Below are 25,824 nucleotides of genomic sequence, written 5' to 3' on the forward strand. Positions count from 1 at the left end.
GGCTCATTTACAAGCCCCTTGCGCTGCCGGTACGTCACATTTTTTCCATATTAACAGTGAAGCACCGGCGGCGCAATGGGCTTGTAAATAAGTCCCAGGTTCTTCAAAATTGACAAATGCCATTTTCCAAACTATCATGCTGATGCAAACACAGATGCATCACTTCCCTCCACTGCTTTACATTCCATACCTCAACAGAACATAAACACTAGTTTACAAGCAGCACAGGCCGCCTCCCAAATAAGCCCCGGAGGTGCAGGGTTGTGCCAACAATAACACTCGGACACTTAGATAACCTGTGGTAAAAGAACCCAGCTCAGAGGTGCCTCGGGTCTGTGTGCGCGTCTTACAACGCAGGTTCGATTTACAGCCACAACAGCCTGGATTTAGGTGTGCAGTGCAGAGTCACAAACTAAAAGTGAGAGCTTTCCAACCGCAAATTCCACTTCCAACCTTGGAAAACCAGTCGGGTGGAGGGAGGGGGGGATGTGGTAGTGGGGGGAGGGGGCATTTAAGCAGCGGTAAGGCCAGAGGGAGTAGGGGTTCTCTCAAGGGAGGGGCTGTGGCTGGCCACAGCTCAGTGGGTGTTCCCACACATTCGCAACGAGTTCACACACCATCATTGACAGTCTATGAATTTCAGGAAACCTCTAGAAACGCATGTTTCGCTTCCATAGGAAAACCCACCGACTTATTTCTCCTCAGTACATACTGTATGTATCCACATGAACATCTCCAAGAAGCTTCTACCTGTTTAATGCTACAATCCAGTCCTAGTCAGTTTTGTTTGCTTTTGGTTGCGACTGGTAACTTACTATTCTCTGTTAAGTAACCGCAATGCCTCACGGCGAGGGAGCATTTTAAAGAACTAATGAACACATGCATAATAATATTAGGCCACAAACGGTGGCGTAAGTGTGCAAAAAGAGTGTGGAAACTTCGCTGACATGGGCTGGATCGGTATGTTCCTAAGGAATGGTATCTGCCAAACACAAACCAGCCCAGTGATTAATTTGTAAAAAATCATAGTGCCGGGGCTCTTGACAGGAGGACAGTCTAGAGCGTGCTCCATCCGTTGCCCCTGGCAGCATTGCCAATGACAGCACCAACACACTACTAATCATCACACTCTTAAAAGTGTAACAATTCATACTATTACAGGCCCCCAAAGCTATGAGAATGGCTTTGGAGGCAAATACTAATAATTGCAAATTCAATTGAAATAATAAACAGAAGTTGTTGTGCACGTACCTGAATTGGCAGACACCACTACCATGTAGCAGACAGTCATAAGCCCCAGTGCTGGCAATTAAGTGCAGGTGCTGAGCACCGGAAAGCACCTGCACAAATTAAACACTGAACCAGCCTAGAGGGCAGCGTAAAGCTGAACACGGCCGGGAGCCCAGGGACGCCGTTCAAAATGGTGTCCTAGGACTCTGGGAGAGGGTTTCCCATCACATGGACAAATATTTTTCATGCAGAGTTGAGAAAGGAGAGAAAAATGTATACATGAAACCGCACCGGAGTGGAACGTTTACTCCATCAAACTCTTGGCAGTGCAGATAATCTGCGTGAATAAGTGAAAGGAAGTCCCAATGAGCCAGGAAATAAAGTGGTTCATTTCGAAAGTGTGCTTTTAACCTTCTGCAGCTCCCTCCAAACATGCAGGAATTATTGGTAAATCTGTGACGCAAAGATTTAATCTTTTTTTTCTGAAACAGGCCGTGGATAAATTATAAATAATTTTACAGCAGTCAGAGATGCCTGCATCCTGAGCATATCAAATACCCAGAAGACAAATCAAATAAAAACACAAGGGAACATAATTGCAAGTATATCATTAAAGTGCCTTGTAGCACTTCATTCAGAGGCATTTTCATGCACGGAGCAGCAGATGAATTACACAGTACTGCTTTCTTTGAATTCAGAAACAAGCATTGGCATAGCCAATAGGTTGCGCTTTTGGGACCGTATAAGTATTTAGTTATGCAGCACAATATCCTTGGTGCAACATCATCAACTGTTGCATGGCTAAACACTTATAAGGTCCCAAAGGCGAGACCTATTGGCTATTGCAATACTTGGTTTTTTTTGTATTTTATATGACACTAACTAGACCTGAAGGTATCAGTGCGCTTTACATAAGGATCAGTCACTTTACAGACGGACGCATTCATTATTGTTAGGCACGGGCAGATTAAGTGATTTGCCCAAAATCACAGAACGTTGAGCGTCCCTGCCGAGACTCAAACCTGGTTGCCGAGCTCCAAGGTTATCCGCACTAGCCGTTAGGCCACATTCCTCTGAGGTTGCACCAGGGGGCTGTAGCGTTTTCCCAGAACTGTAAAATAAATACATCGAAATGCATAAGTCATTCGTATAAAAGCCATCACATCACACACAGGGAGCAGGGTTTCATACATTGTGAGGAATTCACCCAAAATGCTCCGTTTACGTTAAAGGACGTGACTTCGACGTCATCTGCCAGCAGCTCTCAAGCCCCACTCGGATGGAGATGTGCCCCGCCGCTCGTTTAACTTGCATACATTGGCACACAGAGTGTATGGGCTTCGACGTGGCTGCGGCCATGGGAATCTGCAGAGCTGCCAAACGGACTCGTGGAATGGCAGGAAGTGAAGCTTTATAAGGAGCTGATTGATATACAGTCAGCAGGTCAGAACATTTTTAGGTCTCGCCTGACCCAGCGCATGCGCTGGTCTGGCGAGACTTTAAGTGAGGGCTTCAAAAATGGTACTGCCCGCTACAGCTTGCAGTGCATGTGCACGGGCGCGCGCTTACGAGCAGAGGCGCCATATGGCTTTCCGCTCGCTCCACCGCACGCACGCCTCTAACCAAGGCACCAAGACTCCGGACGTTCACTGCTCCATTCCCTTTCAGCAATGTCTATATTGCAGAACTTCAAACGCATACAAGCATTAACATTTTGATAAAAATGGCCTAGGTACTTTTTGTGTTGAGTTACACGTGTGCGATGTGTTTGTTTCATGTAGACATTTCACCCTTAATAACTTTATTACGTATTTTTTCTTTTGCAAAAGTTTTGCCTATAGAAATCTCGATATTCCAAAATAGCCTTCTTTCTGAGTTTTGTACTGTGCTATTGCTTCTGATTATCTCTTTTTAGAGATCTACATGTTTGTTTGGGAGCGGACCACTGCATCCTTTCTGCCGATTCCCTGCTTCTTTCTATCTTCCCTATAGCATCTGTTTTATTATGTTTTATGGATATAGGAAGTCCCAGGCGTAACCGTTCACCTTACAGTCTTGTTTGTGCATTCCTGGTCTTTCCATGCATGGCTGCCTCCCCCAGGATATCTCTTTCAATTAGTGTTCGAGGCATATGAGCTGCAGATCACACACTGAGGATAAGATCGCCATCTGGTGTTGGGCTCGGATGATTGCAGGTTGTTGTTGTCTTCGGAAGAAGCCTTTGGTCACGAGGTTGGTGAATCCTCCCCTGGACAACAGTGCGCATGGGCATCCACTCCATCGTCAGATTGTTTTTTTCCGCCATTGGGTTCGGATGAACTTTTTCCGCTCCAGCAGAAAACTTCCAGCAATCGATTTAACTCTTCGATCTTCATTCCATCGACGTCGAAATCAACTCGGACCGGTTCCGGAAGCGGCTGATGGACAGGACACCCTTTAAAAAATGCCCCCAGTGTGGAGCGAAGTTCCCCCACAGTGACCACCACGAGGTTTGTAACCTCTGCCTGTCGCCGGAACACCACAAATCGACCTGTCCAGCTTGTGCCGCTTTCCGTTCGAAGAAGACCCTCCGGGACCGAAGAGCTCGACACCATATTATGGCCAAACCAGCTCCAGAACCGGAGGACATCTTTGCTCAAGATGTTCCTGAAGATGACACCGAAGATCTCGAGATCGTGTCCGAGGCCGACGATTCCGATGACCTCATCACTCCAGGGCAGCGTGTGAGTACCACCCCCCCTGCCCCTGCCCCATCCAAAAAGACAGTGGTCAAGACTCCGCCAGCTGGGCCCAGTCGCGACCGGAAATCCTCTTCAGAAGCCCCGCCCTCGGGCCCGGCTCCGAAGACATCTAAGCCTGTAGGTGGCTCGGGCTCGAGCAAACCTCATGTGATTGTGCCTTTAACACCCTCGGCACCGAAAAAACCACTGTCGGCACCGAAACAGGCTTCAAGACCGAAATCTCCTTCAGCACCGAAAAGTTCCTCGGCACCGAAGTCTCCACCGGCGCCGAAACGTTCTCCGACTTCGATGCCTAAAAGTCCCTCGGCACTGAAGCCATCGGCGCCGAAACATACATCGGCACCGAAAACTCCATCGGCTCCGAAAAATCCATCGGAACCGAAACATCCTTCGGCACCGAAAACTTCATCGGCACCGAAAACTACGTCCACACCGAAAAAAGTTCATAAAGATCCGAAACGGCCGTCGCCGCCACCACCTTCGGAGCCGGATGAACTTTTTCGCCCAGATCCTACTCAAAAGCGGATCTACATCAATCCCGACACTGGACATGTGACTGCCGTCCCATACAAGAAACGGAAGCTGGACATCACACCTCCTCCAGCTCCCATACGGAAAAAGGACTGTGCCACTTCACCACTTCGTCCTTCCTCTCCTGTATTACCTCCTATCCCGTCCCCCCCTCCTCCTCCTCCTCCTCCTTCTCCTTTACCCTTACCTTTACCATCTCCCTATCATTCACCTCCTCCACAGGATGATAATGATGACTTGGGGGGAGGGGCGGACCCTGATTTATTTAATGATCCTGTTGATCCAAACGACCCTTTTACATTTCCAGGCACAGCACCAGTAGATGACTGGTCTTATCCAATGCCTGACATGCCTGACCCCACTACCTACCCCTCCAAGCCCTCCCCTCCTGATGACCATTTGGGGTTTGGCCAACTAATAAATAGGGCAGCAACATTCCATGGTGTCACTATGCACACAGACCCCCTTGAAGAGGACTTTCTCCTCGATACTTTTGAGCAGTCACAAAAAACTGTTCACATACTGCCCATGATTAAAGGGGTTATAAAGCATGCCACTGAGGTCTTTAAAGACCCTGTTCGAGCTAGGGTTCTCAACCCCCGCATCGAAAAAAAATGAACCGACCAGCCCCGCAGGACCCTGCATACATTAAAGCCCAGCTCCCTTTAGACTCCTTGGTCGTATCAAATGCCAGGAAGCGCGTTAACTCACAGACAACTGGAGAAACGCCTCCCCCGGACAAGGAGTCTAAGCTTTTAGAGGCCTCAGGCAAACGAGTCGCCGCACAGGCGGCGAACCACTGGCGTATTGCCAATACCCAGGCCCTGTTAGCCCGGTATGATAGGGCGCATTATGACCAACTTGAGGACCTTCTGCAACATCTGCCTGATCCCTTTAAATCCCAGGCAGCTGACCTCATTCAAGAAGGCAAGTTAATATCTAATGCCTCCATTAAATGCGCCTTAGATGCGGCAGACACTGCTTCTCGGGCGGTCAATACTAGCGTCTTACTCAGACGACATGCCTGGCTCCGTATTTCCGGTTTTAAACCGGAGGTTCAAACCGCAATTCTAGCTCAACCAAGAGCAGTTATTTGGCCCTGCAGTGGACACTGCATTAGAAAAAATGAAAAAAGGATAATGAGACTGCCAAGTCTATGGGAGCACTGCAGTCTCCTCAAAACCGGGGTTCCTTTCGTCGCTCCTTTTATAGAGGAGGCTCCAAAAACACGGCAACTGAGACCACGTCCACCTTTAAAAATTCTGGACAAACATCCCCTAACAGAGGATATTTCCGAGGAGGTTATAGGGGAAACAATAACAAAGGTCGAGGACGGGGCAACAACAACAACACCCGCACCTCCCCAGCCACCAAACAGTGACTTGCCACCACTACCCCCAGACCATTCCACTCCGGTCGGGGGGCGACTCCAACAATTCCTACCTGTCTGGACTTCCATCACCACAGACAGATGGGTTAGACAAATTATCCAGTCTGGCTACTGCCTAGAACTCATATAATCCCCCCCAAACATACCACCCAAACAACGTCCAATGTCCTCACATCATCTCTCTCTCCTCAAACAAGAAGTTCAATCCCTGTTACAAAAACATGCGATAGAACCAGTCCCTCTTCAACATCAGGGAACAGGGGTGTATTCTCTATACTTCCTCATTCCCAAAAAGGACAAAACATTACGGCCCATACTGGATCTCAGACTGCTAAACCAGTATATACATTCAGATCATTTTCATATGACCACCCTCCAACAAGTCCTCCCACTGTTACAACAGGGAGACTTCCTTGCCACATTGGACCTCAAGGACGCGTACTTTCACATCCCTATGCATCCCGCTCACAGAAAATATCTACGATTTGTGGTAGATGGGCAATACTATCAATTTACAGTTCTCTCATTCGGAGTAACAACAGCACCCAGAGTGTTCACCAATTGCTTAGCAGTCGTGGCCGCGCACCTCAGAAGACAACAGATCCATGTTTTCCCCTATCTGGACGATTGGCTCATAAAGGCCAATACTCGCCAAAAATGCGTTCTCCACACTCATCGCACAATTCAAACTCTCCACAATTTGGGATTCAGTATCAACTACCCCAAATCCCATCTACAACCTTCCCACTTACATCAGTATCTAGGAGCAACCATAGATACATCCAAAGCCATTGCTTATCCCAGCACTGCCAGGATAGCCAGTATACAAAATCTCATCTCTCAATTTCAAACTCATCCATCTCTTCCAGCAAGAGTGTTCATGCAGCTTCTAGGCATGATGGCGTCATGCATCTCCATAGTCCCACACGCACGACTTCAAATGCGCCCCTTACAGGAATGTCTAGCACAACAGTGGAACCAAGCTCACGGACAACTTACCGATCTGGTGTTGGTGGACAGTCGCTCACTTCGCTCACTGAAATGGTGGAACACCATCAACCTGTCCAAAGGGCGGCCGTTCTTAGAGCCTCTTCCACAAGTTGTGCTAACTACAGACGCATCTCTCACAGGGTGGGGAGCCCACCTCCTTCACCATACCACTCAGGGCAGATGGACCAGTCAACAGAAACTGCTCCACATCAACCACCTGGAACTCTTAGCAGTGTTCCTAGCACTAAAATCCTTTCAAGTACACCTAAAGAACAAAACTGTCCTCATACGCACAGACAACATGACGACAATGTATTATATACAGAAACAGGGAGGGACACATTCTCTCCAACTGTCCCAACTGGCACAGCAAATCTGGAGATGGGCAATTCCACAAAACATCTACCTGTTAGCAGAACATCTCCCAGGGATCCACAATCAAGTGGCCGACCTCCTAAGTCGCCACACGCAGCAGATCCACGAATGGGAATTACACCCCAAGGTTCTACTCCCCTTCTTCCAAAAATGGGGACAACCAGATATAGACCTGTTCGCCACTCCCGAAAACACAAAATGCCCAACCTTCGCCGCCAGGTTTCCACACCCACAGTCGAAGGGCAATGCCCTATGGATGAACTGGTCAGGCAGATTTGCGTACGCTTTTCCGCCTCTCCCACTAGTTCCATTTGTGGTACGCAAACTGAAACAACAATCGCTAACGCTAATACTAGTAGCTCCCACTTGGGCACGTCAACCGTGGCTCACCACACTTCTGGAACTATCTTTAGTTCCACATCAAAGGCTACGCCTCTCCCCGGATCTATTAACCCAGAACCATGGAGAAATCAGACACCCAGATCCTCAAACACTGAACCTAGCGATCTGGCTCCTGAAGTCTTAGAGTTCGGATACCTCAATCTCCCTCCAGACTGTATGAATATCATAAAGGAAGCTAGACGACCTACTACTAGAGCGTGTTATGCCGCAAAATGGAAACGATTTGCCATCTACTGCGCTAATAATGACATACATCCATTGGATGCTTCCATCCAAAACATCATTTGCTATCTACTACACTTGCAAAGATGCAATCTAGCGTATTCCTCTATACGTTTACACCTAGCAGCCTTAGCAGCCTACTTGCAAAATAGGCAACACCTGTCCCTTTTTAAGGTACCAGCCATCAAAGCGTTTATGGAAGGTCTCAAAAGAATTCTTCCCCCAAGATTGCCACCTGCCCCAGTGTGGAATCTCAATGTGGTTCTAACAAGACTTATGGGTCCCCCATTTGAACCTATGCACAAATGTGAATTACAATTCCTAACATGGAAGGTAGCTTTCCTTATCGCAATCACTTCCCTACGCAGAGTAAGTGAAATACAAGCCCTTACACTAGAGGAACCTTTCTTACAACTACACCGTAACAAAGTGGTTCTTAGGACAAACCCGAAATTTCTTCCAAAAGTGATTTCCCCTTTCCACCTTAACCAATCAGTAGAGCTACCAGTCTTTTTCCCAAACCCAGACTCCGTAGCTGAAAGGGCCCTACATACCTTAGATGTCAAAAGAGCCTTGCTTTATTACATCGACAGGACAAAACCTTTTCGAAAGACGAAACAACTCTTTGTTGCTTTCGCACCACCACATAAAGGCAATCCAATCTCCAAATCCGGTATAGCCCGGTGGATAGTTAAATGCATCCAAATATGCTACCTAAAGGCTAAACGTACACTTACAGTTCCCCCTATGGCGCACTCCACGCGTAAAATAGGGGCTTCTATGGCCTTCTTAGGTAACATTCCCTTAGAAGACATTTGCAAGGCAGCCACGTGGTCTACCACGCATACCTTCACTAAACACTACTGTGTTGACGTGCAGGCCAAACAACAGGCCTCAGTGGGCCAGGCTGTCCTAAAAACTTTATTTCAAGCTGCTGCAACAGATACAGGCGACCACCGCTAAGGGGAAGCACTGCTGTATAATCTATCCTCAGTGTGTGATCTGCAGCTCATATGCCTCGAACGGAATATGCTACTTACCAGTATGCATCTGTTCTTGGCATGTAGAGCTGCAGAGTCACACACGCCCGCCCGCCTCCCCGGGACCTGTATCTGTTCCAGCATCCGTCTTACTTAGACATTACACATGGACATCCTTTCTTTCATTCCTATACACCATCTTTTCCCATCATGGCGAAAAAACAATCTGACGATGGAGTGGATGCCCATGTGCACTGTTGTCCAGGGGAGGAGTCACCAACCTCGTGACCAAAGGCTTCTTCTGAAGACAACAACAACCTGCAATCATCCGAGCCCAACACCAGATGGCGATCTTATCCTCAGTGTGTGACTCTGCAGCTCTACATGCCAAGAACAGATGCATACTGGTAAGTAGCATATTCCTTACTAGATTCTTCTCCTTGGCGTGATTTACTATGCCTTGCTGCTCTGCCCCTCAGTGTGTTAGTCTCTGCCTGTAGAGCCAGGGATGGTTTCAGGGTCCTGCATGCCACCGCGTCAGTTTTCCTTGATGTTTGAGCCCTCGACCTAAACACGATTAAAGTTAGAACGTGATCAGGACATGTGAGCAACAGAAGCTCCCACAGGCCAAAAAGCCACAGGGAAGTCTTATCCACACTTCAAAAACAAAAGTCTAAGTTTGCTAATTTATAGCCAAATAAACCTATAACGTAATTCTTCTTTACAAATGTATCCAAGTACGAAATGCCAGTTAATCTCCCCTTTATTTATTATTTGTTTGTTGACATGAAGATGCAGACGTCCTAATATTTGCATATCTTTGGATTACACCAAGCATTTTCATGTAAAACAGTTTCTTTACCAAGTAGGATCTAATCCTTTAAAAGGGTAGAGGGCAGGGGTTAATTACATCAATCAATCTTTGAAATGATATTTCCCTGTGGGACTTCCCTGATGGATTTACAGATTAATTTAAGAGGAAGAATCCTGGAGATGTTTTGGGTTTGGAGAGTCCGTGACTCATTGTTAATCCAGGAGCTGGAAGTCTGGACCTGTTCCAGCCCTCCACTCTTCAGCAGAGACCACCGACTGACAGGGGTGGCAGAGAGTAGCATGATGGGCCCACCACTGCCATACATTAAAGCAATAATGCTTCCTCGTTTCTTCAGAGAGGTTTTCAGTATGATGTTTGCAGAAAATAATGAGACTTTTTGTAAATATGCCTGCTTCCGTTTACTGCTTTTTCGTAGCATAACTTTTATACAATCTATTCACATTAATTTAGCGTTTCGAGTGTTGACCCACGAGGGTCCGGAAAAAATGTGGGCAGCTGCATACCAGCAAAGTGCATTGACGTGGTGCCTGAATTAAATCTCTGTGCATATTAACATTATTTACAAGCCGTAAGATGTCGCCTTTTCCTGTCTTTGCCTCCCAGGGCTAGATGCAGATGATTCCTGCTGTGGTCATGTGATCACAGCATTCATTTAAACAATGGCTGCTATCATCACAGATTATCTACAGGGTATCACCATTTGCACCAGTGCAGCACCAAGACCCCACCTGCACGAAAGACTTGGAGCATAATGTAGAGGACGATTACAAAGAGGCATACACAACAATGTGAATATTCAGTCCCCTCTGTTTTCACCCCCTCCCCCCCCCCCCAAACAAGCATTGGCATAGCCAATAGGTCTCACATTTGGGACCTTATACGTGTTTAGCCATGCAACAGTTGGTGTTGTTGCACCAAGGATATTCTGCTGCATAACTAAATACTTATAAGGTCCCAAAAGCGAGGCCTATTGGCTATGCCAATGCTTGTTTAAATGTTGAACTTGGAGACACGAGCAAATACGGGGAGCCTTGAACTCGTCACCGTCAGAGTTCAAGGCTTTCCCTGTTCAAGAAAGGTGAGCTGGGCTTTTAATCAATCTAATATTAAATTTTTAAAAAACAGTAATCACTTAGCAAACAAAATCCCTGTATCTGAAAGAAACACGTTAGTTGGATTCCTCACCTTAGAATATCCCCAGGCGTCAGACTGGATCTGGAAGATTTTTCGTCAGCAATACCCCTTGCGCGTCGCTAGGCGTCGTCTGCAGCTCCGTGTCCGTCGTCGTGCGCGCTGACGTCAGTTCTTCTTTTTTCCGCGCTAGTAAGCGCAGATCCGGGAGAGCTACCCCTTTTAGTCTTTTTTGACAAAGTTTTTTGATCCTATTTGATCTTGTCTCGACTCCGGTGCCGGTAGGATGCCTGGTTTCAAAGCCTGTGCTGACTGCAACCGCTTGATGTCGGTTACGGATCATCACTGCCGGTGCCTTTACTGTTTGGGCCTCGACCACGACGCGGAGTCGTGTTCGGACTGCAAGGCCCTGACCTCGAAGGCTAGACGGGAGCGGTCCCGTAAGCTCCTCGAGCTTCACCACTCGGCTCCGCGCTCCTCGAGCTTCACCACTCGGCTCCGCGCCCCTCTCGATCCCGGTCCAGGAGGAGGTCCAAGGATCGGTCGCGGAGCCGCAGCCGACGTCATCATAGCTCGTCTGGCTCCAAGTCTTCGGGTAAGTCGAAGCAGTCCAAGAGGCGACACCGCTCTTCGGACTCCCCTCGCGCGACTCGGCCGAGGGTCAGGGTGGTTCCACCCCCGCAGCTCCAGCGGAGCCGCAGGCGCCGCGCAAGTCCCCATACCCGCCGGCCCCTGGGACTGATGCGGCGCCGGCGGAAGTCAGTGCCTTCCTCGCGGCCATGAGGAGCCTGGCTCCGCCGTCGACGCCCGCTGGCGCGCCTCCGGGCCCCGCGGACCCGACTGGGCAACCTTGCATGCCGGCAGCACCGTCGCCGGCTTCGGCCCCGACGCCGCAGGTTCCCGAGGGACTCGTCCCCGAGTCCCCGCCGACACCGGTCGACCTCGTCACGCCTCCTCCACCGGCGTCGACACCGGTTCCACCTCCGACGCCGGCTCCGCTCGGCGTCGAGCCCCAGTTCAGCCCCGCTCCGGATCCGGCGCCGTTACGGCGTCGATGGACGCCGCGTGCGGTGCCGTTAGAGACACATTATGTCTATCGTCCGGCTCCGCTCCTTCCTCCTGTTTACCAGGAATCGGATGACGGGGGCGACTGGGAGAGGTCCGAGGATCTTATGGCCGTTGAGGCTCAGCTGTCACAGGACTGGGCAGATGAACTGGGGGAGGCCAGTGGTCTGGATACCTCTCCAGACACTGGATTCATCTCTCCTCCGACTGTGGCTTCGGAGGAGGGTGCTGCTTTGTCTGTGGTGCTGCGCAAGGCGGCCGCAGCCCTTGGGCTCGAGCTGCCTGCCGTGGCTGTGAGGACTAACGTCCTCACTGAGGTGCTTCAGTCTGCAGCAAGCTCCACTGAGCCTCTGCTGCAATTCAATGAGGCCCTCATTGACGTTCTGCAGGGCACCTGGTCCAAGCCCTCCACAGTCCCTCCTGTGGACAGGAACGTCGCCAGGCGCCACCGCCCTGCTCCGGGCGACCCCAGTTTTCTGTCCCAACACCCCACCCCCGAGAGCCTGGTTATCCAGGCTTCTACCTCCCAATCCTCCTTCCCGACCGCTCCGCCGGACCGGGATTCCAAGAGACGAACAGTTTTGCAAAAAGCTGTTCTCCTCCCTTAGTTTGGGTCTGAGGTCCTTGAACACCGCCTGTCTTTCGGACCGTTATTCCCACTCTCTGTGGGATACGGTGGAGGACGTGCTGCCCCTGTGTCCGGAGGAGGCCCAGACACGACTTACCCAGGCTCTGGCCGATGGGAGGGATGCAGCACGACACGCAATCCGATGTGGGCTTGACACTACGGACTCGCTGGGTAGGGCGATTTCTACCACGGTGTCGCTTAGACGTCACGCCTGGCTGCGGTCCACGTCCTTTTCGGGGGATGTCCAGAGCACTCTCATGGACATGCCCTTTGATGGCACTCGCCTTTTTGGTGAGAAAGCGGACAGTGCACTGAATCGCTTTAAGGACTCCCGGGCTACGGACAAGTCCTTGGGCCTCTCGGCCCCGCGGTCGCAAACTTCCGCCTTTCGCCCCTTTTGTGGCCAAGGAAGGGGTGCCTCCTCACGTCCGCCTAGCCACCAGCCGCAGAACCAACCTGCGCGCGGTCACGGACGTGGTTTCCGCCGAGGCGGTTCTGGAGGACGACGCGGTCAGCCCACATCCACCCCGGCAGCATCCGCCTCCAAGCCTTCCTAGTTCGAGCTTTCCGGCCCACTCCTCGCCAGTGGGCGGCAGAGTTCGCCATCACCTGCTCCACTGGCGTACCATCACCTCGGACAGGTGGGTGCTGCAAATCGTCCGAAGGGGCTACTCCCTCCCCTTCGAGACGACCCCTCCAGCCATGCCACCGCGGCACCACCGTATCTCGGAGGATCATTTGAATCTTCTACGAGAGGAAGTTTCGGCCCTCTTGGCCAAAGAGGCCGTCGAGCGCGTTCCGAGCCCAGAAGTAGGTCGTGGTTGTTATTCCCACTACTTTCTGGTTCCCAAGAAGGGCAAAGGGGGCCTACGCCCTATCTTGGACCTCCGGAACATCAATGCATTCCTCCGGAAGGAACGGTTCAAAATGTTGACTTTGGCTCAGGTTCTAGCTGCCCTCGACCCTGGAGACTGGATGGTAGCGTTGGACTTGCAGGACGCATATTTCCACATCCCCGTCCTGCCGGCCTACCGGCGTTACCTGCGGTTCACGGTGGGCCAGGAGCATTTTCAGTTCACCGTGCTCCCCTTCGGCCTCACCAGTGCCCCTCGGGTGTTCACGAAATTGATGGCGGTGGTCGCAGCTCATCTGCGCAGATCAGGGGTTCCAGTCTTCCCCTATCTCGACGACTGGTTGTTGAAGGCGGGCTCGCCCCAGGCAGTCGTCTCCCACCTCCAGACTACGGCGGATCGCCTGCATTTGCTGGGGTTTTCCATCAACGTGCCTAAGTCACACCTGAGTCCCTCTCAAACGCTCCTCTTCATCGGAGCGGTTCTCGATTCGGCGCAGTTCCGGGTCTATCCTCCGGAACAGCGGGTCCGGGATATACAGGCCCTGATTCCCATCTTTCGGCCTCTATCCTGGGTTTCGGTCAGGCTAGTGTTGCGGCTTCTGGGGCTGATGGCCTCCTGCATCCTACTAGTGCATCACGCCAGGCGGCGCATGCGGGCTCTGCAGTGGGACCTGAAGTTTCAGTGGGCCCAGCATCACGGCAACCTGTCCGACCATGTCTTGATCTCGGATGGCACTGCACAGCAGTTGCAGTGGTGGCTCACGGACCGCGATTGGGTCACGGGCAAGAGCCTCTCCCTTCCCCAACCAGAGCATGTCGTAGTGACGGATGCGTCCCCCCTGGGATGGGGTGGCGATATGGTAGAGGGGGAGATCAGAGGCCTCTGGTCTCCGGCGGAGTCTCGCCTCCACATCAACCTGTTGGAGTTGAGAGCGATCCGACTTGCACTGAAAGCCTTCCTTCACTCTGTCAGGGGAAGTGTCGTGCAGGTGTTCACGGACAACACCACTGCCATGTGGTATTGCAACAAACAGGGCAGGGTGGGATCGTGGACCCTTTGTCAGGAGGCTCTGCGCCTCTGGACGTGGCTGGAACACCAGGGCGTCACCCTAGTGGTTCAACATCTGGCGGGCTCTCTGAACGCCAGAGCAGACGAACTCAGCCGCCGGTGCATGATGGATCACGAATGGCGTCTGAACTCCGAAGTGGGGAAAGGTCTCTTTCAGCAGTGGGGAGAGCCTTGGTTAGATCTATTCGCCACCGAAGAGAACGCGCAATGTCAGCAGTTCTGCGCGTTGGAATTTCCAAGGCGGCACTCGCTCGGCGACGCTTTTCGTCACGAGTGGAGTTGCGGTCTGTTGTACGCCTTTCCGTCTATACCACTTCTGCCCAGAGTGCTGAAGAAGATCAGGCACGACCGGGCCCAAGTCATCTTGGTGGCTCCGGATTGGGCACGAAGGTACTGGTATCCCGAGCTACTCAGTATGTTGACCGATCCTCCGATACGTCTGCCCCTTCGGGAGGATCTTCTGTCGCAGCAACAGGGGACGGTCCTCCACCCGAACCTGTCCAGCCTCCACCTCCATGCGTGGAGATTGAGCGGCGGCAGTTGATGCCATTTAACTTGCCTCCTGAAGTCTGTGATATCATTCTGGCAGCCAGGCGTCCCTCCACAAAGACGGTATACGCCTGCCGGTGGAACAGATTTGTGGCATGGTGCACAGCAAAGGCTGTGGATCCCCTTTCCGCCCCTCTTTCTGAGGTTCTCCTCTTTCTTCTTTCTTTGGCCCGGCAGGGCTCTGCCCTGGGCACCTTGAAAGGTTATCTTGCTGCCCTCTTACGGCTTCCTGATCAGCCTTCTATTTTCAAGTCCCCTGTGTTTCAACGCTTTCTTAAAGGCATTACTCATACGTTCCCTCCTGTTCCTTTCGTAATGCCTCAGTGGGACTTGAATCTTGTTCTCACATTTCTGATGTGCGCTCCCTTTGAGCCTCTTCACAATTGTTCTCTTCGTCTTCTGATGCTTAAGACTGCTTTCCTGGTAGCCATCACCTCGGCTAGATGGGTGAGTGAGCTCCAGGCTCTATCGTCCAAGCCTCCTTTTCTCTCTGTTCATCCGGACAAGGTTGTCCTTCGGCCTCGTCCCTCTTTTCTATCGAAAGTGGTGACTCCCTTTCATCTTGGGCAGTCTGTCACCTTGCCCACCTTCTTTCCGCCTCCGCATCCTTCCAAAGAGGAAGAGAGGCTCCACCGTCTGGACCCAAAGCGTGCGCTCTCTTTTTATTTGGACCGCACAAAACAGTTCCGGGTGGACGACCAACTTTTCGTTGGATACGTGGGTGCTAAGAAGGGAAAAGCTGTGCACAAACGGACCATCTCCCGGTGGGTCGTTTTGTGCATCAAAATCTGTTACTCCTTGGCGAAAAAGGACCCTCCTGTTGGGCTGCGCGCCCATTCCACTCGGGCTACAGCGGCTACTACTGCTTTGGGACGGGGAGTCCCGTTGCAGGACATCTGTCAGGCGGCTACGTGGGCTTCGCTACACACGTTTGCCAGGCATTATTGCCTAGACAGCCAAGTCCGGAGGGATGGCTTCTTTGGCCGTTCTGTCCTCCAGGACTTTCTGGTGTGATCTTGGTTCGCAGACCCACCACCGGGGATGGTATTGCTTGGGTATCTATTCTAAGGTGAGGAATCTAACTAACGTGTTTATTTCAGATGAACAAGTTACTTACCTTCGGTAACGATGTATCTGTAAGAAACATTAGTTAGTTAGATTCCTCACCGACCCACCCATCCTCCCCGTTCTGTGAACTGACATCTAGGGTTAAGGCTATCCCTTTCAGGGCCCTAGAATTTTTTGGCACCAGTGTCGGTATCTTGCATGGCTCTGCGTTCCTGGCGCGGAAGGCTATGTACAAGAACTGACGTCAGCGCGCGAGGGCGGCGTCTAAGTACTCCGACGTCATTCCGGCGCACGACGACGGACGCGGAGCCGCAGAGGACGCCTAGCGACGCACAAGGGGTATTGCTGATGAAAAATCTTCCGGATCCAGTCTGACGCCTGGGGATATTCTAAGGTGAGGAATCTAACTAACTAATGTTTCTTACAGATACATCGTTACCGAAGGTAAGTAACTTGTTCTTCTCTCTAAGCAGAGCAAAAGCAGTGTGTATTTGCGCCGTACTTAGGTTTAAGGCTCTGTGCAATCAGAATGATTCATTTAAACTTGTAGCCTTTCAAAAACACATTTATGGATGAGCTACAGAAGTAGGAGAGTTATTTTGTCACATCTACTCTGCCAAACACTCAGTTCCGGTGCAAGTATTTCCCGAGCTGCAGCAAAATGACATGTCATTTGGATGCTCCCAACAAGCCCATTTAGAGGCTATTTGTTACAACATTGCACCATCTTGTGGTCGTATATCGTGTCGCCAAAGGCAGCCAATTCCAGTGCTCTAGCCCTGTAATTATTACAATAACATCAGAATTATAACTCATCACTATCCTATCCGATCTCCATTTCATTTGTCCACTGTTGTTCTACTAAGCAAAGATCGATTCGCAGTTTCCTTTAGTTGTCACTGCACCTGCTCATTCCTGTGTTTGGGGTAAGCATTTGCCATGTCTTCAGGGAAAGAGGAGGCGAAGTATGTGTTTTGCTTGTTTACTTATTCTCACAGCCCTTTTGGATTTAATACGCTAGGGTTTTGTTGCATAATACACCACCTTTGAACAATAGTGTTAAAGTAAACCAAAACAAGAATTTGCAATGCATCAGGTCTCGCATTTGCAAGCGTTTGAGCTATTGGCATTGTAAATGACAATGCCTTTTATATAAATGTTTTTAAAACCTTCAAGCGCTGCGTAAACACGCATTTTGTACTTTTAGTCATTGCTTACGAAAAGCAAGTGTGTGTTTACGCACCGCTTGCAGGTGTATAAATAAACATATTTTTAAAAAAGGCATTGTCATTTACAATGCCAATAGCTCAAACTCTCTCGCAATGCAAGACCTATTGCATTGCAAATGCTTGCTATTCTTCCTGTAGGTTCCTCCTTGAAATAAAACCTAAAACTTGAAACGGGTTAAAATGCAGTTCATCTAATAGGGGGCCAAACCCTGCAAATAGCAAAGCTTTTTCAACAGCTCAAATACATGTGGCGTTGAAATAATGGTATACTATAATTTCCATTTCATTCAGTATTTTTTTTTCGTTTCCCTTCAAGAGAAAGATACGCCATTAGAGAAACTCATTTGGGTAAAAATAAAGTTAGTAAGCTAATGACATTTCTTGACCACAACACCGAGGTGTCCATTTGATACTTCTGTTTAAATGCATCTGGATACCCTCACAGGTGACTAGAAGCGCTCTAAAATTCTACTGACTGATTTGATTGAATGCGTGAAAACTGGTGATCCTGAAGACTACAGTTATTGAAGCATACATTTCATTCAAAATGTATCAAATTAGTGGTCTGAATAGCCAACCGTGTCTTGCATTTTTAATTTTTCCCCTTGATCTATTTCTAAGGTTGCAGCAGAGTCAACTTTCCATTTGCTACCCCATGGAAAGTGTAATATCTGAAAGAGACACGTTAGTGATAGATTCCTTACCTTAGAATAACCGCAGGCGTCAGACTGGATCCGGAAAGTTTTCATCAGCAGTACACCTGCGCGTTGCCAGGCGTCGTCGTGCGGCTCCACGTACATCGGTGCCGCCGAGATGACATCGTCGGAGCTGCTTGGACGCGCCCACGCGCGCTGACATGAGTTGTTTTTTTCCGCACCAGCAAGCGCAGATCCGAAAGAGAGTGGTACTCCTGGTTAATGTTTTAACTTGGTTTCTGAGAGCTTGTTTCTCTTGTTTTGTTGAGTACTCGACTTCTGGTGCAGTAGGGATACCCAGATTTAAGTCCTGTAGGGCCTGCCGTCAGAACATGTCTGTAGCGGACCCGCACAACATGTCTCTTCTGCTTGGGGCATGCCTATGAGGCGTGCCCTGATTGTCTGGCCATGGCGCCGAAAACTTTGTGGGAGCATTCCCAAAAGTTGTTGGAGGTCCGGCAATCGGTTCCACGCCGATCGAGGTCCGCTCCCATGGGAGGTCGAGGGCCAGGTCGTGGAGCTGTCACCATCGCTCGTCGGACTCGGGGACAGGTAAGTCACAGCGCCATAAAAAGTCGAAGAAGCGACGTCGCTCTTTGTCTACCCTCACCGGTCAAGGGATGCAGTGGAGGTGACGGGCGGTCACTTCCCTGCGCCCTTTCCATGCCAACACGCAACTCCGGAGGACATACAGGCTTTCCTGTCAGCCATGAGCTGTTTGTTTGGCCAATCGGGTTCCATGGACCCGTTGGGTGGTTCTGCCCCCGTGCTGCCGCCTTTGGCCCCAGCTACGCCAGCACAATACCCTACGGTGCCTCCGGCCTCTGTGCCGGGTGCGACGCCGCCACTGGCGCCGGGGGCGGTGCCAGATGCGGCGCTGGACTGCACAGAACCGGCATTGGTCTATTACCCCCCGGTTCTGTTTCTTGGTGGAGAGTTTCCCCGGGCACCTCGTCCCTACCGGCCACTTCAAAACCCGGCGGACGAAGGGGAGTAGTGGGAGGGGTCTGAAGACCCACTCACAGCTCAATGCGAGGATGAACCAGAATGGGAAGGTGATATGAAAGGTCCAGTGGATCTGGATTTCTCTCCACATCGTGATACACAGTCCCCCTCTTCCGTGGCTACGGAGGAGGTTGGGTCTTTTTCCGTGGTGTTGCGTAGGGCGGCTAAGGCTCTTAACCTCGAGCTCCCTTCTGTACCTATCAAGACCAATATCCTGACTGAGGTACTGCAGTCAGCGTCCTCCTCTGCGGAGCCGCTGCTGCCCTTCAACGACGCACTTACTGACGTCCTGTTGAGCACCTGGAACAAACCCAACACAGGGGCTCCTGTGGATAAGGGTGTGACGCGCCGCCACCACCAGGCGACCCCAGCTTTCTCACACAATACCCGACGCCTCAGAGTCTGGTTGTCCAGGCCTCTGCCTCCCCGAGCGCATTCCCTTCTGCCCCTCCGGACAAGGAATCTAAGAAACTGGAGCAGTTCAGGAAAAAGATTTTCACTTCTGCCAGTTCTGGGTTGTGGGCGGTGAATACTGCGTGCCTGTTGGGCCGCTATTCGCATTCTGTGTGGGACACGGTGGCACAGGTGCTGCCTCAGTGCCCTGTGGAAGCTGGGGCGGTGCAGTCCCAGGCCTTTACGAGGGAAGAGATGCTGCTAAATTCACTATCCGTTGTGGACTTGACATGGCCGATTCACTCGGCAGGGCACTTTCCTCAACGGTGGCGCTCCGCCGTTATGCTTGGCTCAGAACAACTGGCTTCTCCGGGGATGTTCAGAACACTTTGTTGGACATGTCCTTTGATGGCACACGCCTCTTTGGTGACCAGGCAGATAGCACCCTGGAACGCTTTAAGGACTCTCGGGCTACGGCCCAGTCCTTGGGTCTCGCCACAGCGCGCACTCCCTCGGGGTCTGCTTTTCACTCCTTTCGAGGTCAGGGTCGAGGCGTTCAATCGCATTCCTTTTGAAACCCGCAGGCCTGCGCAGCCGCAGTAGCAGCGCAACCGCGAACGTGGTACCTGACGTGGTGGGTCCCGAGGACAGCGGGCAGGTCAATCCATCACCGCTCCTGCCACTGCCGCCTCAAAACCTTTCTAGGCCGGTGTTTCAGGCCCACCAGACGCCAGTGGGCGGAGGGATTCGCCATCACCTCCCCCACTGGCGCACCATCACTTCGGACCGGTGGGTTCTACAGATAGTCCGAAGGGGCTTCTCCCTCCCCTTCGAGTCTACCCCTCCAGCCATGCCACCTCAGTACCACTGCATGTCGGGGGATCACTTGGCACTTCTCCAGCAGGAAGTTGCGACTCTCTTGGCCAAGGGGGCCATCGAGCGCGTTCTGACGCCAGAAGTAGGTTGTGGTTGTTACTCCCACTACTTCTTGGTTCCAAAGAAGGACAAAGGTCTGCGCCTTATCTTATACTTCCGGCACGTCAATCGCTTCCTCCGGAAGGAGAAGTTCAAGATGCTCACGCTTGCTCAGGTCTTGTCTGCCCTAGACCCGCAAGACTGGCTGGTAGCGTTGGACTTGCAGGATGCTTATTTTTATATCCCCATCCTGCCAGCCCACCAGCGTTGCTTACGGTTCACGGTGGGCCTCGAGCACTTTCAGTTCACCGTGCTACCTTTCGGCCTTACCAGCCCCCCTCGGGTGTGCACGAAAGTGAGGGCGGTGGTTGCAGCTCATCTGCGCAGATCAGGGGTTTCAGTCTTCCCCTATCTCGACGACTGGTTGTTGAAGGCGGGCTCGTCCCAGACAGTCGTCTCCCACCTCCAGACTACGGCCGACCTCCTGCACTTGCTGGCGTTTTCCATCAACGAGCCGAAGTCGCACCTGATTACCTCTCAAAAGCTCCTCTTCATCAGAGCGGTTCTGGATACAGCGCAGTTTTGGGTTTAACCTCCCGAACAGCGAGTCCAGGACATTCGGGCTATGATTCCGATCTTTCGGCCCTGGTCCTGGGTTTCGGTCAGGAAGACACTGAGGCTGCTGGGCTTCATGGCCTCCTACATCCTGCTGATCTATCATGCCAGATGGCATATGCAGGCTCTGCAGTGGGACCTGAAGTTCCAGTGGACGCAGCATCGGGGAAACCTGTCAGACTATGTCTAGATCTCGGAGGGCACTGCACAGGACTTGCAGTGGTGGCTCATGAACCAGTGTTGGGTCAGCGGCAGATCCCTCTCCCTTCCCCAACCGGAGCACACAGTAGTGACGGATGCGTCCCTCCTGGGATGGGGCGGCCACATGGGAGAGGCGGAGATCAGAGGACTCTTGTCTCTGGCGGAGTCCAAGCTCCATATCAACCTTTTGGAGCTCAGGGCGATCCTACTTGCACTGAAAGCATTCCATCCCTCTGTCAAGGGGAGAGTAGTGCAGGTATTCACAGACCAAACCACCACCATGTGGTACTGCAACAAGCAGGGCGGGGTGGGGTCGTGGACTCTGTCAGGAGGCTCTACGTCTCTGGACGTGACTGGAACGTCAAGGCATTTCCTTTGTGGTTAAACACCTGGTAGGTACCCTGAACGCCAGGGCGGATGAACTCAGCCGCAGGTGCATGTTGGATCCCGAATGGTGTCTTCACTCAGATGTGGCACAAGGTCTCTTTCAGCAGTGGGGAGAACCTTGGTTAGATCTATTCGCTACCGAAGAAAACACGCAATGCCAGCAGTTCTGCACGCTGGAGTTTCCAAGGCGGCACTCGCTCGGAGGCGCTTTTCTTTGCGAGTGGAGTTGCGGTCTGTTGTGCGCCTTTCCACCTATACCACTTCTGCCCAGAGTGCTGAAGAAGATCAGACGTGACCCGGCCCAAGTCATTCTTGTGGCACCGGACTGGGCTTGACGAGTTTGGTATCCCGAGCTACTCATCATGAGCGTGGATCCCCCGATCCGATTGCCTCTTCAGGAGGATCTCCTGTCACAGCAACAGGGGGCGGTCCTCCACCCGAACCTGTCCAGCCTCCACCTCCTTGCGTGGAGATTGAGCGGCGACAACTGATTCCATTTGACTTGCCTCCTGAAGTCTGTAATGTGATTCTGGCAGCCAGGCGTCCCTCCACTAAAACGGTATACGCCTGTTGGTGGAAAGAATTTGTGGCATGGTGCACAGCAAAAGCTGTAGATCCTTTTTCTGCCCCTCTTTCTGAGGTCCTATTGTTCCTTCTCTCATGGCCCAGCAGGGCTCTGCTCTGGGCACTATCAAGGGCTACCTTTCTGCTCCTTCAGCCTTTCTTATTCTACCTAATCAGCCCTCTCTCTTCAAGTCCCCAGTTGTCAATAGATTTCTCAAAGGCATTACTCACCTTTTCCCTCCTATTCCTTTTGTGATGCCTCAATGGGACTTGAACCTGATTCTCACATACTTGATGTGCGCTCCCTTTGAGCCTCTTCATAACTGTCCTTTGCGGTTATTAACTTTGAAAACTATCTTCCTGGTGGCCATCACCTCTGCTCGGCGGTTGAGTGAGCTCTAGGCTCTTTCCTGTAAACCTCCTTTCCTGGCGATTCATCCGGACAAGGTTGTGCTTCGACCGCGTCCATCCTTTCTACCAAAAGTAGTCTCTGCCTATCATCTCGGGCAAACTGTCACTCTGCCCACTTTCTTTCCGCCTCCGCACCCTTCAAGGGAAGAGGAGAGGCTCCACCGTCTGGACCCAAAACGTGTACTTTCGTTCTATCTCAACCGCACACAACAGTTCTGGGTGGATGACCAGCTCTTTGTTGGCTACGTGAGTGCCAAGAAAGGTCGGGCGGTGCACAAGCGCACTATCTCCCGATGGGTTGTCTTGTGCATTAAAGCCTGTTGCTCTCTGGCTCAAAAGGTACCTGCTGTGTATTGGTGATGGCACAGCAAGTCAGTAAGCTGCAAGAGGAACTGAGCGCCCTTAAGACAACTGTTGCCAGTCTTATCACACATACGCAAAAGCTGGAAATGCACACTGAAGATGCGGAGGGGTGCTCCCAGTGCGGTAACTTATGCTTCGTGTGATTTCCTGAGGGTTTGGAGGGCACTGCTCCAGAACTTTTTTCGGAAACAATGAATGAGAATGGCGTTGCCCAAGGCTAGCTTAGCACATCCTCCGCTGCTGGGTGGGCTGACGTGCACACTAATTGGTAGGATCCTTTACTTTAAGGATAGAGTGCCTGTCCTTAAGGAGGTCTGGCGGATGGGGGACCCCTCCTACGAAAACTGTACTTCAGAACCTCCTAGACTATAGACAATGTGTACAATAGCTGTGACAAATGTTAGGAGGAGTGAAACAGAGGCTGAAGGCCATGGGACTTAAGTACATGTTACTGTACCCTGCAAAATTGAAAGTTGTCCATGAGGGGCTCTCACATTGTTTCGTAATGCCTGAAGCGGTGCAGGACTGGCTGGAAGGAAGTGGGTATGGGGGGGGGGGGGGAATCATGGAAGCCTCCTGGCGCCTGTGGGGCCGATACTTGGTCCCAGAAAACATGGCTGAATGGATCGACATCGAGGCAACAAGGCAGACGCAGGTGGGAGTCTGGTTTGGATACCCATGTGGTAGTGAGGCAAGATGGTACCCTTGACATGGCACGCCAGCGACTGGAAAGGGAAGCTAGATCCCTGGTGGAGACGGTCACATCCGCGACCTTTGCGGAGAGCGGCTCGGACATAAAAATGCCTGAAATTGCTGAGACGTAGACCCAGAGTCAACATGCTGGTAACTGATCAAGCCCTATGGTCGGTGGTGCGCTGTCACACCTCCTCCAGCAGGATGGCTAGTGAATTAGCATGTCAAGGCCAGGGGTTTCAAAGCCTCTGCCGCCTTAAATATGGGACGAAATACCCCTAGACCTAGGGAATGCCATCTACTGTCCTGGGGAACATTTGGCACCCAGAGCAGGCGGGAAATTAAATTATTCAGAAGGCATGTCACACTTCCAGGCTAGGCACACCCCTTAGGTGGGCACCTAAAGTGGACAGCCAAGCAAGGGTTTCACCGTTTTGAAATTGGTGAAACGCGGAACTCTGGGTAAGGTTTATGCCTATTCGCCCCAGGAAGTTGTCCTATAGGGGGTATACTCACCCCAGGTGTAAGTAGCCCATGAGCTACTACCCTGCACTCCCTTAAGTTCAGTATTTAAGAATCCCGCTGACACCAGGAACTTAGATTAGTCTACTGGGAACCGAAGGAAGTACAAAGAAGAGCCGAAGTCGAGAGAACAGAGGTCCTGCACTGAATTTGGCGCAAAACCCTTCATGGCTGCTTACACTGTGACAGTCATAAAGACTGACTCGTCCAGAAGCTGAACAGCTTCCCCAAACACTTGGAGGACTGTACTTACCTTAATCAACCAAGCAGCATCTGCCTTGATGTGGAGGAGCCATCACACTGCTTTTGCAGACACCGACTGCATCGACCCAGTACTTTGCCTTGCTGATTATCGGGCCCACCGAGGGAGCAACTCTCCAGGAAGAGATTGTTGTGTGTCCAGGATGCCAGCCCAATTGCTCTCACCATGTCTTGAGCCGCTGACCCCTCCCTGAACCTCCCAGCACCAATACACTGGGTACCGGAGTCCTTGCAACTGCCAAGTCTTGTTGCCTGTCCAGTCTGGACACCAACGATGCCGACCTCAACTTGCTGTTGAGGGACTTTAGGATCTACGGGGTCTTCATCCAGAGTGGCCAAGCTGACCTGTTTTCTCTCCTTCTGCAGGTCATCAAAGCCAAGTCAGAGCCTCTAACTGCAGTGACCAGCTGGAAAAAATACCTCTGCACGTGAGCCCCCCGCCCTAGTTCACATAAACAGATTTTGTCCCTGTCCTACAGAGACAATCAAAAGTCGAACCTCTCTTTGGGTTGTGCCGGACTTGTCCCCAACTCCCCACTTTCAGACTTTATCTTGCTATAGATTTTACCACGTAGCGCTTGAGGATACCAGTACGACTAGCACCTCACCTCTCCACTACGTCCTAGAAGGCATCCTCCAAAAACATTTACAAACAGACCCATGAAGTGTATATTTCTCCCATGAGATAACATTGCCACGTTTGAGGCTGATTCCTCAAATCTGTTATGTGACTGTATTTTTCTAATCCAGAACTGCGAAAGGACTTAACTGATTCTGATGATCTTGGTGTCTAATTATACAAGTGTAATTTTTCTAAATTGGTCCATAGTTTCTTCTTGAGTGTGCCTTGTTTACTGATTCTTCACTTTCCACCTTAATCTTACGTTTTAATTTTTCACTTTTAATTATATGCTGTTTTTATTTTTTTATATTGTTTTTGCACCCTTACATGATATCACATTGATTTATTAGAATACCGCGTGATTTGAATATGAGGACCAAGTTGTCCCTTGGTAATACTAGTCATGTCACTCATCCAATATGGTGGGTCCATTTATGCTTGTTCGAAGGCTACGGCTTAGCCTTTGTCCGTTTCACACACCAGGAGTCATTTCACACTTTCGGTCGCGCTGAGCTCGGTTTAATTTTGACATGAGTTCTAATGCATGCCATTGGGGCATATATGTGTACCACAGTGATCACCTATTTGAAGTGTTAATTGAGCAGCTGTTAACTACTGGACAGTTTACTACATCATTCTGTTGCACAGGATGCTTGGACCTGTATTTCATTTCATGTCATTTGATAAGGTAATTCATTGAGTTTTTTGACGTTTAAGTTTGGGCATGATCACTTATGCATTTTCGTATATTAAGTTTTTCACCACAGAATTAGTTTTATCACATGGGCATTCTAACATTAAATTATTTTGTGGTAATCGGAATCTTTGGATTAATTAGTGACATTACTTTTTTTGGGAAAAATCTCCTGATGAAGGGCCATGCCCAAAA

General features: G+C 50.9%; 1 protein-coding gene across 1 annotated transcript in view; it reads left to right on the top strand.

Moving 5' to 3' along the window:
• The window catches only part of TRIM24 (tripartite motif containing 24), an 868,915-nt gene that overhangs the window by 508,220 nt on the left and 334,871 nt on the right, over nucleotides 1–25,824 (top strand). The window lies entirely within an intron of this gene.

Source organism: Triturus cristatus, chromosome 4_1, assembly GCF_964204655.1.
Source record: "Triturus cristatus chromosome 4_1, aTriCri1.1, whole genome shotgun sequence".
Taxonomy (NCBI): domain Eukaryota; kingdom Metazoa; phylum Chordata; class Amphibia; order Caudata; family Salamandridae; genus Triturus; species Triturus cristatus.